Source organism: Antechinus flavipes, chromosome 2 (genome assembly GCF_016432865.1).
Source record: "Antechinus flavipes isolate AdamAnt ecotype Samford, QLD, Australia chromosome 2, AdamAnt_v2, whole genome shotgun sequence".
NCBI lineage: Eukaryota > Metazoa > Chordata > Mammalia > Dasyuromorphia > Dasyuridae > Antechinus > Antechinus flavipes.
The window spans coordinates 208,252,024-208,271,640 of NC_067399.1; the positions used below are offsets into that span (position 1 = coordinate 208,252,024).

The window sequence follows — 19,617 nt, forward strand, 5'->3', positions numbered from 1 at the left end:
TGCTGTTAAGCTTCACTAAGATTTATGGAGTTTGAGTATCTTATTAATTAAACATGCTGGTTGTTCCAGTCTTGCACTTTTCAGCATAAGAGATTAAGTGCTAGCTCGAGAGAAAAGGAAAGGACTTTGGGAGGATATGAAAATTTAAGTTTTTGGTTTTTTTTTTTTAATTAAATAACATCAGAGGGCATTTAAATGAAAGGCACAGTTTTGTTCATTTGAAATACTTTTATAAGTCATTTCTGCTTTTTGGCATCGATAAAAGTTGAGTTTATGTTTATTTGATGGTTGCCTACTCTAAACTTTAAAAAAACAAAACAAAATCCTGCTGCTGTTTTGTTTCAAAAAGAGATATTTTAATGTTTGGTTTTCATCCCTGAAAAGTTGAAAATGTCAACTATGAGAAATAACTTAAGATAATGGGAAAATTATAGAAGAGTTGAATTTAGGATCTATTTTGCTTACTATAGCTGTGGTCATTAAACTACTTAACGTCTCCATTTTTTTAGTTTCCTCATCTGCAAGATGGGAATGAAAACCAATTAATTTTCATAAGCTTTATTCATTTAAAGCTGCTTTTAGACTATAAAGTACTACTTTAAAAAATGAAAATGAACTAGACATTTAAAAATAGAGATATGGAATCTCAGTTTAAAGAATTCAAGGGTCAAAAGACCTGGATTCCGAGTCTGATTCTGACACTTTAGATCTGTGTGATCTTGATGAATCACTTCATTTCTCTGGTTCTCAATTTTATCTATAAAATGAAGGAATTGGGTATCAGAATTCATTACAGCTTCAAATCTATGATCCTATATCATATTCATAATTATCAACAAATGTTTACTGAAGTAGAAATTTTTAGTCTGGGGTTGAAAGTAATTTTCTTTAATTCTTCAAACCTTAAAGCACCATATAAAGGTGATTTATTGTTTTTATGACATTGAAATAACTCTTCCCTGCTAGCTATTACAGTAGGTGGTGCCCTCACACTGCCTTGAATTTTTAGGCTTTTAGTTCTGGTAAACACTCAGACTTATGATCTGATGTGAGATGAACCAGTTTCTCAATGATTCTGGCCCTTTAATCTAAGATTTCTAAACTTGAGGGTGAGAAATAGTTTCTGTATACTCCAATTACTTGATCTTCAAATGGTGAGGTTTGGAGCAGTTGTAGGGAGTGCTATTGAAAATTGGTTATGCAGAAGAAAAAGTAATCCTGTTATTCTTGCTAATGTCCTTCAGTAAATCCTCCAGATTGAAGCTACAAAATAGAAGCCTTGCCTTGTTGGGAATATTTTAATATTTCCCAGATATTATTGTATGCATGGGTTATCTATGTTTTATCCTCTGTTCCTATTACTTGTCTACCTCCTTTTTCTTGCTCTCAGTGTGTGTGCTAGCTTTAGTAATTGTGCTGCTTGTTTATAATAACTCAACATTGCACTTAGAGTCATCTACAATTATGTTTCTTTAAAGATTGGCATTTCATATGATTCATTTACATAGCCTTGATGCAGTTTAGATTTGGGGTACCCAAATGAAATGAGGGTTTCTGGTGGTCAGGGAGTTAAATGAGGTCTAGTGGCAGGTTCGGGGTACAGGGTAGGTTTGGCTCCCCTGCATCTCTTGGGATTCGGTGCAAGGGTTGGGAGTTCTGGGGAACTCCCTTCTAGCAGTGCAAGCAGTTCTCTGTAAAAGAATTTACAGACCCGAAAATCTACATTGATGAAAGAGCTTTATTATGGGGATTGGAAATAAGGAAATAGGTGAGGATAAAGAAAAGAGGACACTGGAAACAGTATTCCAGTGGACAGATGCTCCTTGGGATGCCAAGCATGGCATAGCTGGCATGTTTGGAACCTCTGCAAAGAGAGGGTTTTAGTTTGGCTCTTTTATAATAGGAGGTTTTGGCTACAAGCTGAAGGGAACTTGTGGGTGGAGTCCCAGGTTGGCTCCTTGCTGGGTTTCAGCTAGGGCTAGAATTTGAATTGAATTCCATGGGTTTCTGGACTGAGCAGACCTCACCCAGATAACAAAGATGAAACTGTTTGTGCTTGGGGTGGAGTTCCCTCACTGAGGCAGAGTTGAAGGAGGTTTTCTCCTTTAAAGACTTTCAGAGTTTTGGGGTTCCTTCTTCAGCCTGACTAGGTGCTGAAATGTTGGTTCTTGGTATCTGGGGTCACCTGTGATCTTGCATTTCACTCTTCTCCTATTGTTCAATTTTAGACTTCTAGAACTGTTTGCATTCCTTTTTCAAAATACTGTTAAACTAGTACGTACATACATATGCTACTGTGTATAAATATACCAACCCAGTGTTTTCCCATTCAACTAATATTCATGATTTGTTCAGAGTTTATTCTTTGGTGAGTTTGTGTATAGCATGAAGTGGCATTCTTTAGCTTGGTCAAAGTTCTTATTGAATTATGACTGAAGGATTTAGGGATAATTATCCCAGAGAACAAGGGTCTTTGATAGTTATCTTCTAGCTGTCTTCTAGTTTGATAGCTGTCTCAAGAAAAAAAAAAAAGAAGAAGAAGAAACTTGTTCTTGTTGGTTCCAGAGGGCAAAACTAGCCTCTGTAGGTAAAAATTCTAAGGTTGCTGTTATGGAAATTTTCCTAACAAGTTGAGCTAATCCAAAAATGGTATGGGTTGCCTCTGGAGTAAGGGAGTTTGCCTTCACTAGTTGCTAAAAGACTACATTACTATTTCTGATTGGCATTGATTTGGGATTATTTATCTTATAAGGAATGTTTTTTGATATTAATATTAATTTTGGGAGAAGAGTCTAAATTTTGCACTATCAAGTCAAATATTTTTATGTAAGCAAACAGTAACAAACACACCACTGAGTCTCTACAGTAAATTTTATTTTCATGTGAAGGTTTGCTACAAAAATTTTTTTTTTGCAAAATGCTTTTCCTCCTTGTTTCTCCTTTTCTTAAGTATATATGTACAATATACAATGCATATAAGTGTAAATATACATACAGGTATAAAAAATGCACTGTATCAACTGATACAGCTTGGTTTTCTGAAGTATTTTTAAATTCCAGATATTCTTACTTTATAGAGCTAGAAAAAATAATAACAAAATCTATCTGGAAGAACAAAAGATCAAGAATTTAAAGGGAATTAATGAAAAAAGTTATCCTTTTTAATTAGGCTGCCTTTTTTTTTTTTTACTTTAACTTAAAGAATGTTATATTTTCCTCCAGTCCTTTATTTTAACTTTATTTGTGTGTCTTTCTATTTTAAGAATGTCTTTTGCAATTGTCGAATTCTAATCTGTTTTTCTGTCTGCTGAAATTTTATGTTTGAGTTCATCCCATTCACATTCATGGTTATAATTATTGTATATTTACTTCCCATTCTGTTTCTTCTACTTTCCAGACTCTTTTTATCCTGTACCTCCTCAAATGTCTATTTTGCTCCTAATCTTTCCTTCCTTAATCCTCCCTTACTGTTGTCATCCATTCCCTTTTCCATTAATTCCTTTTTCTTCCTATTTCCCTGTTGGATAAGTTACATTTCTATATCTAACTTCGTGTGTGTGTGTGTGTGTGTGTGTGTGTGTGTGTGTATTTGTGTGTGTACGCGCGCGCATGCGAGCATGTGCATATTTCTTCCCCTACTTTGAACCAATTCCAATGAGAGTGAGGTAAAAACATTATCCTCTCCCCCCATTTTGTCTCTACTGTTAAAACTATTCATTGCAAGCCTTTTTTATTTGAGAAAATGTTTTCCATTCTCTCTCCTTTTCCTCTTTTCCACTTAGTACCTTGTTTCAAGTTCTGGCCCATAACATGACACAGTTCTCTTTTATTGTCCTGACTCATTTTCCCTAGTTATCCTGACTCAGTCCTGCCTCCCTGCTTCTTAGTTCTGCAAAATCTCCTCTTCCTCTTTATCAGAATACTTGATAGAACATCAGAATGTCTCTCCCCATCCCAAGTTATTAGAATATCAGATACTGTCTTATCAAGATGCCTTTTCCCATGTCCGGCTCCCCCTGATTAGGTCATCCCCATCTCCCGTGGCTCACCCCACCCTGTCAAGAGTCCTGTTTCCGCTCTCAGGACCCTGACTCCGCCCCTGCCTCAGTCTACCTTCTGCATCTGAGCCACATGTATATATGTCATTGAGAGCTCTGATTGTTTGCTGGATTCTTGGAGACAATAGTCTCATTCAGCCCTGGGGTCAAACCATGGATCCGTTTGATCCCACTATATCTCTCCATTTAATAAATTATTAAATACTCTCTAATCTCTATCTTGCTTAGTTTCTCCAGCATTACACCCAGTGCATTCTTTTTATCACTTGATTTTTTTTTTTTGAGATCAAACATAATTGACTCATACCCATGTCCTCTGTCTATATAAGTTCCCTTTATTTGCCCTGATAATTATAAAGTTTTTAGAAATTATATGTATCATTTCCTCATGTAAGATTATAAATGGTTTAACTTTGTGTCCCATATAATCACTCTTGACATTTTTACTTTTTATGGTTCTCTTGCATTTTCTATTAGGATGTCAAATTTTCTATTCAGACCTAGTCTTTTCATCACAAATGCTTGAAAGTCCTTTATTTTGTTAAATATCTGTTTTTTCCCTTGAAGAATTATAATCAGTTTTATTGATCATATTATTTTTGCTTATAATCTTAGCTTCTTTGATTCCTAGAATATCATATTCTAACCACTCGACTTGATTCAACAGAATCTAGTATGATTTTGACAGTGGCTTCATGATATTTTAATTATTTCTTTCTGACTTCTTGAAATATTTTTTCTTTGACTAGAGAGCTTTGGAATTTAACTATAATATATTTGGGAGTTTTCATTTTGAGATTTCTATTAGGAAGTAATGAGCAAATTCTTTCCATTTCTGAATCTCGGAGTATCGAAACTTAGATATTAGGGCAGTTCTTGAAAATTTCTTGAAATATGATGTCTCAGCTCTTTGCTTGATTGTGTCTTTCAGGTAGCTCAGTTATCCTTGAATTATTTCTCCATGATCTGTTTTCCAGGTCATCTATTTTTCCAGTGAGAGTTCACATTTTCTTTATTTTTTCATTCTTTCAACATTGTTTATTTATTTTTTGTTGATGTCTCAGCTTTCACTTGCCCAATTCTAAGTTTTAAGAAATTATTGTCTTCATTGAGATTTTGTATCCCTTTTCCATTTACCTTATTCTGTTTTTTAATGAGTTCTTTTCTTCTTTTTGTGCCTCTATTATCATTACATCTGTTCCATATTTTTAATATCTTTTTTTTACTAAACTGTTCTTTTTTCATACTTTTTTGTATCATTGTCATTTCTTTTTTCAAATTTTCTATTCCAATATTATCTCTTTCTTTAAAGCTTTCAAGGATTGTTGTTGGGCTTGGTCAACATTTTTCTTGAACATTTTTCTTTGAGGATTTGTTTGTAGCTATTTTTAACATTCTTGTCTTCTTCTGAATTTATATTTTGGTCTTCTCTGCCATCAGAGAAGCTTTTTATGGTCAAATTTGTTGTTTTTGTTGTTACTTGCTTATTTTTTCTGACCTTACTTCTAATACTTACTTTTTTTTTTAATTGTAAGCAATTTATTATTTTTATTTTCCTCAGTTACATGTAAAAGCAATTTTTTTGGTTATACATGTATATTCATTTTTTATGTATTTCCATATGAATTATGTTGGGAGAGAAAAATCATAACAAAAGGCAAAAACACCAGAAAAAAAACAGCCTTATTTTATGTTGAAGTTGGGTTCTGTTCCTCTGTGGATGGAAAATCCATGTTCCAAATTTCAGGTTTTTTCATCATGCTATTTTCAGAGCTAGTCCTAAGGATCTATAAGTTTTCAGGGTTTCTAAGATGGTATGATCCTGGGAGAGATATGGCCATTGCTTTTCTGGTCTGCAGTCTGGTCTTTATTCAGGAGCAGCCCATGTTTCCAACCAACCAGAAACTCTAATATTCTTCTTGGCCTTGGAACTGTGATCAGGGCCCCTGCTTCCTTTTAATCACCATCAATATTCCTCTTTGCTCAGAAATTATGACTCAAGACTACTTATGGACAGTAGAGCCAATTTCCACCTGGTCCTCACCCATTGAAAGCTTCAAAGTTCCCAGTAATCTCTTTCTGACCAGTTTTTTGATCTTCTTATGATCTCAAGGCTGTGAGCTCCCCAAAGTGCTGCTGCTACTACTGTTATGGCTACCTCCAAGGTCCATAGCCTTCCCTGGTTTTCCTGTCCCTCTCCTAACTTGTCTTAGATTGGAAAAACGTCTCACAACAAATGATTGAGATTGCCACCCAAAATTTGATTTGAAGCATTGTTTTAAAGTTATTTGGAGAAAAATATTGAAAGAATTCAGCTGGATAGTACCTCTAATCTACCATCTTGGCTCCAGTTCTTCTAGTGTTAAAGCATTTGATCAGATATTTCACATTTTTTTTTTTTTTTTTTTTTTTTTTTTTTTGTGGAATAGCTACATGGCTACATGATAGTGCAGTTAGATGGATTTGGACCTGTATTTGGTATTGGTCAGAGTAGTCATTAACAGTTTGATTTTATTTTGGCAGAAGATCTCCAGTGATCTGTGCTATTAAAGATTTTTTCTTTTGGTGGGAGGGATGACGTGGATAAAGGAACAAATCTCATGGTCATTGAATTTTCAATTACTATAATGCTAGGAGGGAAAGGTACACACTATTTGCCAAAGTGAGGTTATTTTGACAGGCTAGTGCATTGGGCTGAATCTAATAAGATAAAATTCAATAGAAATAAACATAATCTTGTACTTGGGTTCCAAAAAAAATCAGTTTGGCCAAGTACAAGATGGAGGAGGCATACTTAGATAATAGTTTGTTTGAAAATTATCTATGAGTTTTAGTACACTGCAAGCTCAATATAAATTAGCAGTGAGATGATGTGGTGACTAAAACAGTTAATATGAGCTGGTACTGCAGTAAGAGGGACATAAATTCTAGGAATAAGAAAGACATTGACTATTCAGATCACCTCATGAATATTATATTCAAACCTAAGTGTTACAGGTCAAGAAGGACTGATTCTCTCCCTGCCTCCTTGCATCTCTCCCTCCCTTTCTTTTTCCCTTCTTCTTCTCTCTTTCTCTCATTCTCTCTCTCTTTCTCTCTGTCTCTCTGTCTCTATCTCTCTTTGTGCCTATACCCGCTTTTACTTTCCCTCTGTTCCCCCCAAATACACACATATGCAAATGACCAGAGACATTTGTGTTTTATCTTTCTAAATCATGTGGGATTTGCTGTGTAATATACACACATGTTTGTATGCATTAAAAAAAAAAAAACTGGTAGGGGTAGCTAGGTGGTGCAGTGCATGGAGCTCCAGCCCTGAAGTCAGGGGGACCTGAGTTCAAATATGATCTCAGATACCTGACACTTCCTAGCTGTGTGATCCTGGGCAAGTCACTTAACTCCAGTTGCCTCAGCAAAAAAAAAAAAAAAAAAAAAAAAAAGTATGCATAAAAAATCTGGGAAGCATATGGAGTAGGGCATCTTGGATAGGAAAAGTCTCTGAATTCATGCCATATAATATATAAAGACCTTGAAGAAATTGGGAATGTTTTTATTTTAATGAAGAGGTGACTTGTGGGAATGGAGGATTGTAGCAATGTTAAAATATTTTAAGTTTTGCCATGTGGAGGAGGGCTGATATGTGTTCCACTTGGTTGCATAAACCAAAACCTCTAGAAGTGGTTCTGAGTTGCAAAGAGGCAAATTAGGGTGATAACAGCAAAAATTCTTAACAATTAAGAAGCTATTCCAGTAATTTGTGGCCAAAGAAGAGCTAGAGTACATTATAGAATGCAAAATGGATAATTTTGATTATATTAAGTTAAAAGTTTTTGTACAAACAAAACCAAGGCAGACAAGATCAAAAGGAAAGCAATAAACTATGAAAAAGTTTTTATATCCAAGGATTCTGATAAAGGCATCATTTCTAAAATACATAGAGAATTGACTTAAATTTATAAGAATGCGAGCCACTCTTCAATTGATAAGAGGACAAAAGATAAGAATAGACAATTTTCAGATGAAGAAATTAAAACCATTTATAGTTAAATGAAAAAATATTTAAGGGGATGTGGGAAAACTGAGACACTAACCATTATTGATGGAATTGTGTGAACTGATCCAACCATTCTGGAGAGCAATTTGGAATTTTGCCCAAAGGGCTATGAAATTGTACATATCCTTTGATCCAGTACTGTTTCTACTGGGCCAGTATCTCAAAGAGATCTTAAAGGAGGGAAAAGAACCCACATGTGCAAAAATGTTTGTAACAGTCCTTTTTCTAGTAGCAAGGAACTGGAAACTGAGTGGATGCCCATCAGTGGGAAAATGGCTGGATAAGTTATGGTATGTAAATATATATATATAATTGTTGTATAAGGAAAGCTCAGCAGGATGATTTCAGAAAGTCCTAGAAAGACTTACCTGAACTGATGCTAAGTGAAGTGAGTAGAATCAGGAGAACATTGCACCCAGCAACAGCAAGATTATATGAAGATATGGATGTGGTTCTTTTCAATAGGGAGGTGATTTAGGCCATTTACAATGAACTTGTGAGGAGGGATAAATCTGCACCTAGAGAGACCACTGTGGGGACTGAGTACAGATTACAACATACTATTTTTACTTTTTGTTGTTGTGTTTGCTTTTTGTTTTTCTTCTAATTTTTTTCCTTTTAGATATGATTTTTCCTATGCAGCATGATAAATGTGCAAATATGTATAGAATTGCACATCTTTAATACATATTGGATTACTTGCCATATAGGGGAGTGGATCAGGGGTAGGGAGGACAAAAAAGTTGGAATCCTAGGTTTTGCAAAGGTGAATGTTGAAAATTATCTTTGCATAAATTTTGAAAATAGAAAGCTTTATTTTTTTTAAAAAAAGGTATTCCAGAGAGGAATGGTAGGATATATTGACAATTTATGATTTTTCCTTCATTAAGGTCTTCAGGTCAGAGCTTGTATTCATCATTGGTTGGGATTCATTTTTAAGTACAGACTGGACTAGAGAGGTATTGAAGTGTTATCTATAACACATATTTACATATATATACATATATGTGTGTGTGTGTGTGTGTGTGTGTGTGTGTGTATAAACCACATATGTGGTTTCAAATTCATAGTCCATAAAAATTATGGGGTTTCATTTAAAATGAGAATATATATCGAGAAACAAGCAGTTCATTTCTTCTAGTAGGTTTTTTTTATTAGATGATTTCATATTAACAGTCATATCCTTAAGAAAGGTTTTCCACCATCTTTTCTAAAGTATTAATTGTCCTTGCCATTTTACTAGCTTTCTCTGTTTTATTTCTTCCAGTTATATCTTTAGTCTTTGTGACCAGGACATTCTTTTCTCTAAGGCTTTTCTTGGATGAGTTGTGTTATTATTCTGTTCTGCATTTACCTCTTGACCTTCTCAGGTCATGATATTTCCTCATTGTGTATGGTGTTTTTCCCCCTCTTCATTCATATCTCTAGCATCAAGTTTTGTATTGCAGGCTTCAGCTTGTGCCTCAGACTTCATTCTGCTATTCTTAGGTGAAGTAGAAAATTACTACCAGATTCTTAGAAAGGTACTACCTGGCTAAGTCCAGGTCTCTCTTTCTACAAGAATCATTTGGCCTTGTCTTTTGTATCAAATGCTAACCCTGGCTGGGGTGGTCTGTTACTGTTGATGAACCTTTGGTTTACCAGTGATGGCTTCTAGTCTGTTCTTGTCACTTGCTATCAGTGGAAATAGAGATCTTCCCCAGTCTGCACTGGGCCTTGGTGCTGGTCTGGCCCTATTTCTTGAAGATTGGGCCCCTATGTGATCCTGCCCTAGTTACTGGTCTGGAGCAGAAGCTCCATCTGCCACATTGGTCAGCAGACCAATCTGGCTGTTGCAGCTGAAGAGCTCCTTGGGTTTTTTGTACTGGGCATGCTGCTCTGACCATCTCCTGTCCCGAGATTGAACTGTTTTACTTCTCCTTCTTCCTACTCTAGTTTGCCTTGTCCTGAAATTCTTCAAGATTTTGGCAGTCTTTTTGTGTTGTCCTGGTTTGAATAAAAGAGTTTGTACCCTATTCTCTTCATTGTTCTGATTGGTAAAGTTTTAGAGCTTTGCTGGAGTGTTCGTGGGAGATCTAGCCTCCTCTAGGTGCTACTATATTTCTTGTAGATGGTCTAAATTCAAAGAAATGATTGATATCCTCATCTCCCTTTCTTTCCTGTTTTTACATTTGTTCATTCTTCCAGTTGTAACTGGAAATTACAGGAGACTATACAGGCCTTAGGGCTGTTTTGTATTCATTCTGTTTCATGAGTTTTCAGAACCAGAGAATTTATCACCTAATGGCCATTCTTCTGATGATATAGAGTATCTTTTTCCTTAGCTTGGGATGTCATTAAGCAGCAGGGATGGTTTTTTCCTGGGTCATTATTCTTTGATAGCCCAGGATCATATTCACTGTTGGATGAGATCCTAGCAAAGTATATATATATGTTTTGAAGATGAAGATGGAGAGAAAGGAGAGATATACATAAACTACTCTAGAAAAATTTGAGGAAGGTGCTAGTGCTTTCAGTAGCAGACAGAAGTGAACAGAAGCTGGGAAAACACCAGATTCTAATTGGAAAAAAAAGGATTTGAGCAGCAGACATGCAGCTTGAGGACAAAGAAGATTAGGGATTCAAGGGAGAAAGACAGTGTTTTGGTGAAGTGGATTACTATAGGATTAGACCCTTTGAAGGAAAGAAACTGAAAACAAAACGGAGTGATGGATTAGAAGCAGCACATATTTGGAAACTAGAAATTGAGGGCTAAAATGCAGTTTAGGTGGTTGGCAATGGGAATAGCTTGATTTCAGCAGAATGCTCCCTGAAGGTGAGATTATTTTTCCTCTTTTCTTTGTATCCCTAGGGCCTAACAAAATGTCCTGTATATCTAAGGCACTTAATAAGTGCTTATTTGATTGAGCTGAGAAAACCAAAAAGACAAGAGATTTTAATCAGCTAAGCAATAGTCATTTTAATTGATGGCTTAAGGTGTACCACTGTTGGTGGTTGAGGTAGGACAAAGAGGAAATTAACCTAGCAAGCTAGGATATGAGAGGAGGCATTAGTGGGCCTACTCAAATTATTAAAGATGTTATGAGCAAGACTACTGTGAGACAAATGCTGAAGTCATTGTGGGCTAAGAGAGAATGACCTGTAGATGGGGAGATATTAGCAGAAAGAGTCTTCTTGTTCTTATATAACCAAAGGCATGAACTTCAAGAAAAGAGATTGCTGTCTGATGGTGGTGGACGGAGAGAGTGTGGAATAAGTAGTAAGCAAAATTCTCTTCCTGATCCCTTATATTGGAAGGTAGAAGATTTTTTTTTTCATGAAATAATTCAGTGATTTCTTTATTTGAGTATTTTAACCATATGTTTGAAACTAGAAGTCATTCTCTCTTTTTTTTCTCATTCTTCTAATCTTTCTACCATCTACAGAATACTGGAAAGAACTATTCAACCCTTTTGCTGTTTAATTTCTTAGAAAGAAAGCCAAAAAACTATCAAAGTATTTTGACCAAGATGGTTTAAAAGTCTCATTATGTCTTAATTTATTCTGAATGTATTTGACCAAAGGACCAAAAGTCTTCTTGGATGGAAAAAAGAGTGATGTAATCAATGTTGTCTCACTATCAGAATTGTAGGCAATATTTCATGGTGAAGGTTAGTATATAAATTCAATTAAGGATAATAGAGGCAGTCTTCCAAACCCCTAACAAATGTCACTTAAGTATGAATCTTGGTCAGGTTCTCATCTCTCTTGCTCAGCTTCTGGAATTCTTTCTCTTCTTTGCTTTTGGTGGATGGAAGTGGGGACCCTAGTTCCAGCATGGAAAAGAATGCTTGTTTACCAGAGCATGGGTTAGAAGAATAGTAAACATACATTTCCTTAAATCATAACACCTGGGAAAAACTAAAAACTTACAGAATCCAAAAACTAGCTCTGAAAACAGCTTCACAAAAATTCTGAAGCTTGTTCCTACCTATTGGGATCAGAACCTAACTTTAATATATAAAGTTAAAGGTCAAGAAATAGATTGGGAAAATAAGCAAGTTACAGAAAAATATCTTGACCATAGAAAATTACTGTGGTGACAGGAAAGATCAAAATATACTCAGAAGAAAATAACTATATCTATATCTATATGCTATATCTAAAACCCCAAAGAAAAATGTGAATTGCTCTCAGGTCATGGAAGATCTCAAAAAGGATTTTTAAAAATCAAATAAGAGAGATAGAAGAAAAATTGGGAAAGAACATGATAGTGATGAAAAAAAAATCATGAAAAAGGAGTCAACAGCTTGGTAAAAGAGGAACAAAAAATAATGAAGGAAATTATACACTGAAATCCATAATAAGCCAGATGGTAAAAGAGGCACAAAAATCCACTAAAGAGAAGAACACTTAAAAGAGCAGAATTGGCCCAATGGAAAAGGAAGCCCAAAAATTCACTGAAGAGAACTCCTTAAAAAGTAGAATTGGCCATATGGAAAAAGAGGTACAAAGAATCACTGAAGAAAATAATTCCTAAAAATTAGAATTGGGCAAGTAAAATCTAATGACTCTATGAGACATCAATGAACAATAAAACGAACTCAAAAGAATGAAAAATAAAGGAAAATCTGAAATTTCTAATTATCAGGGAAAAAGAAAAAAAAATTAACCTGAAAATAGATCAGTGGGAGATGATTTAAGATTTATTGAATTACCTGAAAAAAAAAGAGCTTAGACATCATTCTTCAAGAAATTATCAAGGAAAACTGTCATGCTATTTTAGAACCAGAAGATAAAATAGAAAATGAAAGAATTCACCAATTACTTGGAAATCCTCCCAAATGAAAAATCCCAGGAGTAGTATAGCAAAATTCTGGAATTCTCAGTTCAAAGAGAAAATATTACAATCAGCAAAAAGAAGCCATTCATATCTAGAAGAGAGGGGAGGAGGGGAAGGAGAGAGAAAAATTTGGAACACAAGGTTTTATGAGAGCAAATATTAAAAAATATCTTTGCATATTTTTTTTAAAATTAAAAGCTATTAATGCAAAAAGGAAGAAAAAGAAAAGGAACAATTCAATATAGTAGAGTTACAATCCGGATAAAACAAACTTTAGCAGCTTCCATATGAAAGGATCAAAGGATTTGGAGTATGGTACTCCAAAGGGAAAAGACACTTGGATTATAAACAGAAATGATTTATTCAACAAAACTGAATATAATCCTTCAGGGAATAAAATGGCTGCTTAATGAAAAAGAGAACATTCAAGCATTCCTGATGAAGAAACCAGAGCTGAATAGAAAATTTGACTTTGAAATAAAGATTCAAGAGAAGCCTATAGCTAAAGAGGAGAGAGCAAATATAAGGATTCAACCAGGTTAAACTATTTACATTCCTTTATGAGAAGATGATACTTGTAACTCCTAAAAACTTTTTTATTTAGACATGTGAGCTGAATATGGTGGGCCAATATCTAAAAAAATAAAATTAGCAGGTGAAAAAGAGAACTACACTAGGAAAAGTGGAAAGGGAAAGGTAGAATAGGGTAAACTACCTTACATAAAAGAAGTGCAAAAGAGCTTTTTGTCATGGAGAGCTTTTACAAGGGTAGAATGCTTGAGTCTTACTCTCATCAGAACTGGCTCAAAGAGGGAATAAAGTACATACTGAGTTGGGTAGAGAATATACCTTTTACTGTACAGGGAAGTATGAGAGGAAGGGAATGAGAGAAGGGGGCTTGTGGAAGGGAGCTTCTTCAGCTTTAAAATGTGAGTGTAAGAATTAGAAAATCTATTGGTCCTTTTTTCAGTTATTCAGTTATATCCCACTCCTTGTGATCCTGTAAGGATTTTTTCTTGGCAAAGATACTAGAATGTTTCCTTTTCAAGTGATTTAAAGCAAATAATTGTCTTGTAGTGAAGGTCTAAAGACAGATTTGAACTCAGCTTTTCTTGATTTCAGGCTTGGCACTTTATCGATAGAGCCATCTAGCTGCTATGCCCAAAGGGCTATCAAACTGTGCATATCCTTTGACTCAGCAGGGTCTCTATGGGGCCTGTATTCCAAGGAGATCATAAAAAAGGGAAAAGGACCATATATGCAAAAATGTTTGTAGCAGTCCTTTTTTTTTTTTTTTTTTTAGTGGCAAGGGACTAGAAATAGCTGGAAATACTGAATCACCTTTGGGGTTCTTCAGAATTATAAAATTATTGTGAATATTCAATCCAAAAGGCATTTATTAATTTATTTACTCTTGTTTTTAAAATATCTCAGAAGAGAAGATGGCTGAGTAGGTCAGAAAATTCCAAGCTCTTCAGATTTCCCCCATAAAGAAAACAAAATTGTGCCTCGGGGGGACATAGACTGATGAAAAACAGATAAGACTTGTGACAGAAGAGGGATCCTTTTGGAACAGTCTGAGAGGACCAGAGGACCAACCCCAAGACAAATGTTTAACCCCTTTGAAGTACAAACACCTCCAGGCTATCTCTCAGAAATAACTAGTAGGAAATCCTGGAGAAAGTTGGAGAGGTAGCCTTATCCTAAAGCACAGTAACTTTCACCTCCAAGGGTCTGAAGCCTGAAGGACTGTGGCAGCCTCTGCTTATTAATAACCCAGGCCCAGATATACAGCAGAAATGTGGCCCTGGGGGAGAAGGAACCAGCACCTGTGAGTGCAGAGGCAGTGGGGCAGGGATGCTGCTGGCTGTGGGCACTTGCTCAAGGGGGGAGCCTTTGGTTTGGGGTTCCTGGTCAGAGGAGAGAGCTGAAGGGAAGTCAAAGGCACCATCCTCTTCCATCTCAGGAATAGAGATGGTTACGCTAATAATTTCTTATTTAAAAAAAAATGAACAGGCAAAAGAGAACCCAACCCTATAAATTTATTATGGGAATAGAGAAGACTAGAGATCATCTTCAAAGGAGAATATTCAAGTAAAACAAGTGTCTCCTAACTCCAAACAGTAATGTTAAATGGCCACCTGCCCAAAAAGAATTTATAGAAGGATAAAAAAGACTTTAAAAATCTTTTTGAAAAGATTGATGAAAAAATTAAAAAATATATATTAAGAACCATCCAAGAAAAACAAGATTATGAAAAGAAAGATAACCACGTAGAAAAGAAGATACAGAATCTTGAAGAAGAAAATAATTCTTTGAACAAGGGGAAGCCAGTGAAGATTGAGACCAAGAAATGACAAAGCAAAATATAAAGAAAGAAAAAAAATAGAAGAGAATGTGAAACCTATGAAAAATGGCAGATCTGTAGAACAGCTCAAGAAGAGAAAACAAAAACAAAAATAATTGAACTGTCAGAAAGCTCTGACCAAAAAAAAAAAAAAAAAAAAAAAAGAATCTTGACATAATAATGCAAGAAATAATCAAAGAAAATTGTCCTGGAGGGATAGATTATAAGGGGAAAGTAGAAATAGGAAAAACCTACTAATCACCACATCAAAGAGATCCTACAAGAAAAATACATATCAGAACGTTATTATTTTAAAAAAAAAAAGAAAGAAAGAAAGAAAGAAAAAGGGGGAAAAAAAACCAGATTAAAAAAAGAAATTTCTACAAGAAACAGACAAGCAAAAAACAATTCAAATATGCTGGAGTTACAATTAGAATTGCACAGGATTTATCAACAGCTATAATAAAAGACCACAGGTACTGGTATATGTTGTCAAGCAATAAACTCAGCCTGTGGCCAAAAATATCATATGCTGCAAAACTAACTGTGATAATGAACAACAACAACAACAACAAAATGGACATTCAGTGCATTTATAGATTCTTAGGATTTTGTCTCAACCAAACCTGAATTAAGCAGAAAATTTAATATATAAGAGCCAACATCAAAGATTAATTTCAAGGGACTTAATAAGGACAGTATTTATGTTTTATACATGGAAACGTAAATAATATGTCTAAAAGTGACATCAGTAATTGAAGAGTTCAAAAGGTAAAATAATACTGTGCCAATGAGGTACAAAGGAAGAAATGATTCCAAGGCATTAGATGGGGGAGGAAAGCTGGCAATTCTGAAAACTTTCTCCTTTCAGGAATGAGTTAAATAGGGAACAACATTTATATAGGGAATAATGTGTGTGTGTGTGCGTGTGTGTATGTGTGTGTTTTATGCATACTTCAAAATCTATAAAGAAATGAGGGGAGGGAATAGGGTAAGTAAGGTAGAATATAGGAGGGTGTGTGGTTTAATGGGAGTCTGACAAGGTGTGTAGATTAAAGGAAGGGAAAATGTGGGGGGAGAAGATAAGGGAAGGAATCATGGATGTCATGGTGGAGTTAAGCAATAGCAAGTCAAGGAGTAGAACTAAAGTAGAAGATTTAGCAGTGAATGAAATGAACTGAGAAAGCTGTCTCACAAGATGGAGACAGTGTTCTAAAGAGTGAGTGAGGGTTGGCTGTGCCCCAGGGCCAGGTTTCTTTCTCCAGAAATCTTGTGGTTTACAAGGAGTGGGACCTTTTCTTTGTGAGACTAAGTTGGTACAGAGAGGACTGGTGAGACTTACATGAACTGATGCTAAGTGAAATGGGCAGAACCAGGAGATCATTATATACTTCAACAACGATACTGTTTGAGGATTATTCTGATGGAAGTGAATCTCTTCAATAAAGAGAGCTAATTCAGTTTCAATTGATCAAGGATGGACAGAAGCAGCTACACCCAAAGAAAGAACACTGGGAAATGAATATAAACTATTTGCATCTTTGTTTTTCTTCCCAGGTTATTTCTACCTTCTGAATCCAGTTCTCCCTGTGCAACAAGAGAACTGTTTGGTTCTGCACACATATATTGTATCTAGGATATACTGTAACCTATTCAACATGTAAAGGACTGCTTGCCATCTGGGGGAGGGGGTGGAGGGAGGGAGGAGGAAAAATCGGAACAGAAGTGAGTTCAAGGGATAATGCTGTAAAAAATTACCCTGGCATGGGTTCTATCAATAAAAAGTTATTTAAAAAAAAAAAAAGAGAGAGAGAGACTAAGTTGGGCCATCTTTGCATTGAAACTCCCATGTAAGGTAATTTAGTAATCCTGAAGATGTGGTTGGGTTGAAAGTTTTTCCTCATTTATGACTTAGAACTTATAAAGTCATTTGTCCTGCCTAATCAGGGCAGCGATCCAGTCTATAGGGAGTGTTAGCCCACTAACTAATTCTTGTCTGTTAGCTGGGCCTTGCCTCTCCTTGCCCAACTGCTTGTGGGGAAGGAGATGCCCTTTCTCACGAAATCATAATAAAATTCCTTTATGCTTTTGCCTTGAGAAATCTCCTTAATTTATTTGAGCTGGTAATTTTGTCCCACATAGTTTATGGGGGCTGTCCGGGATCATGTGGCCTTGTGAGTGGGCCAGGTGTCGAGAGGTAACAGCTTGGCCGTCCTGCCTTGCTGTAGGCAGCCTGCGAACTTCTGGGACTTTTTCCTGCTTCCAAGGGCAAATGGCCCAATGAGGAGAGCTCAAGAGAAAATGAAAGTATGAAAGTCAGTTTAGTAAATTCTGTGGTAAATCCCAAGTGTCAGGAATTGAGCATGGTATTAATCAGGCAACTTTCCTGCATGGAACACCAAAAGGGTAAGTACCTACATGTAAAACCCTTGAGTCAACCCTTGAGTTGACAAACTCTGGAGGGGTGCTCTGGACAGGATAGGCCTTTTGGGTGACTGGGGCTTTTGAGGTGACTCAGCCATGAGACTAACCTGTGAGACCCTTGAATCTACTCTTGAATTGACAGATTCTGGAGGAGTGCTTACAGACTCTGGAGGGGTGCTCTGAAAAATCTCCTCAAATAGGCAAAATGGGAGAGCTTAGCCAAAAGTCTCCCACTGCCCCCAAACGATTACTCTGTATGGGAGGACTTTCCCAGGGCAATTGAGTATGTCCAAATCTGTATGTAACAGATTTCTGTGTGCTGTGTTAAAAGCTGAGTGAAATTTAAGGAGTCAGCTTCTGTTGCTGGTTGCTAAGTTAGAAAGATAAGATCTTTAACTGTATATGGAAAGGTTAGTGAGAAAGCTTAAGTATGTATGAATGAGAAGAGCGTAGACTGAAAGGGATTAGAAAATTTGAGAACTTTTGGGAAAAATGGAAAAAGCAGTGTGCTACCACTTAAAAAAAATTATCAATGAAATGAAGTGACATTTCTGTGGACCCAGAACTGGCCAATTTGAGTCTGCAGAAATAATTGTTGTAGAATTGTAAAAAAAACCAAAACAAAACAAAAAAAAATTTTACCGGATTCTGGGATTTTCTAGAATAAATTTTAAGTTACTTGGCTCTATTAGCTAAATTGAGTTGGTCTATTGTGTTTTTAAGTAGGCCTGATTTACATAATTAAAAGTATTCTGTGGGAAACTGCCCAAGGGAAAAAAAGAAAAAAACTACTCTCTGTGTTTTCCAAGCTTTTCAGGTTTTTGGAATCTATCATGGCTAGGGAGGTGTCACTGACTGACCTAAATTATTCTGGGGTTTGCACTGGTACCCCCAATATCTTTGACATGGGCCCCCTCCCCAGCATTTCTGGCATGGAGAGTGAGACAGTCAATGGGCCATGGACCTGCAGCCGGACACCTAAATCCAAATTTCTCTGACCCTCTTCCCCCAGGTCTTAAAATCTGTCAATTTCTTTTAAAGTCCTGTGGTTGGATTTGAAAGGGCAGTTTTTTGCTACCTTAAGTTTGGGGATTGTGTGTTTACAATGGAATTCTGATTCCAAAATTGTAGGGGATAATTACTATTTATTTACTCTAAAAGTATGAACTTGTTTATTCTGGTACTAGCATTTAGAAATGTGTACATTGATATTGAAGTATTGTTACTAGAAATTTATATCTGTGTTTGATTTGATTTTAAGGTAAAAATTTTGGTTTTCTAGGAACTTACCTAAAGAAATCATGTTTGTATATCCTAATTAGATGAAATATATTTAAGCTACTATGTTGCTTGCTAAATTGTATGTTGGGTAATTTGCAAAACTTGTATGAGCTGTGCTTTAACATTTTGTCTGCCCAGCTAGATATGTGGCATAAATTTTGTGAACTTTGATCTAAGGTTATTTAGAATATTAATCTTAAGGTTTGTAAAAGCAAGGAAATTTGGTGTATAGGGATGTATGTAATTACAGAACAAATTGTGTCTAAAAGGTGTATAACATGTCTAAATATAAATAAGTATTGAGGAGGTATCCCCAGAGAAAGATGGAGCCTGGCTCCGGAATATTTAGGTTATGCTTTAATGAAATGACACCAGTGGGGAAACAGATATTAAGGGGATGGGTGGAAGCTTTTCTCTGAGCTCTGATGCTGAAGAGTTAGTGAAATAACATTGGAACAAATTGCATATAAGTATGGATTGGTAAAGATAATTGATTCTGATAAAGAAACATTTTACTTTTTAAGAAATAATAGGGAAGGACTGCAAATTGAGTGGCAATTATACATCCCTGGGCATCTACCCTCATCAGCGAAAGTGGAAAACTGTGCAGAATTATCATGATAGAAGGTAT

The 19,617-nt window shown here is 35.7% G+C and overlaps 1 protein-coding gene across 2 annotated transcripts in view; it reads left to right on the plus strand.

The window, feature by feature from the left end:
* The window catches only part of TTC27 (tetratricopeptide repeat domain 27), a 206,607-nt gene that overhangs the window by 103,809 nt on the left and 83,181 nt on the right, over window positions 1-19,617 (plus strand). The window lies entirely within an intron of this gene.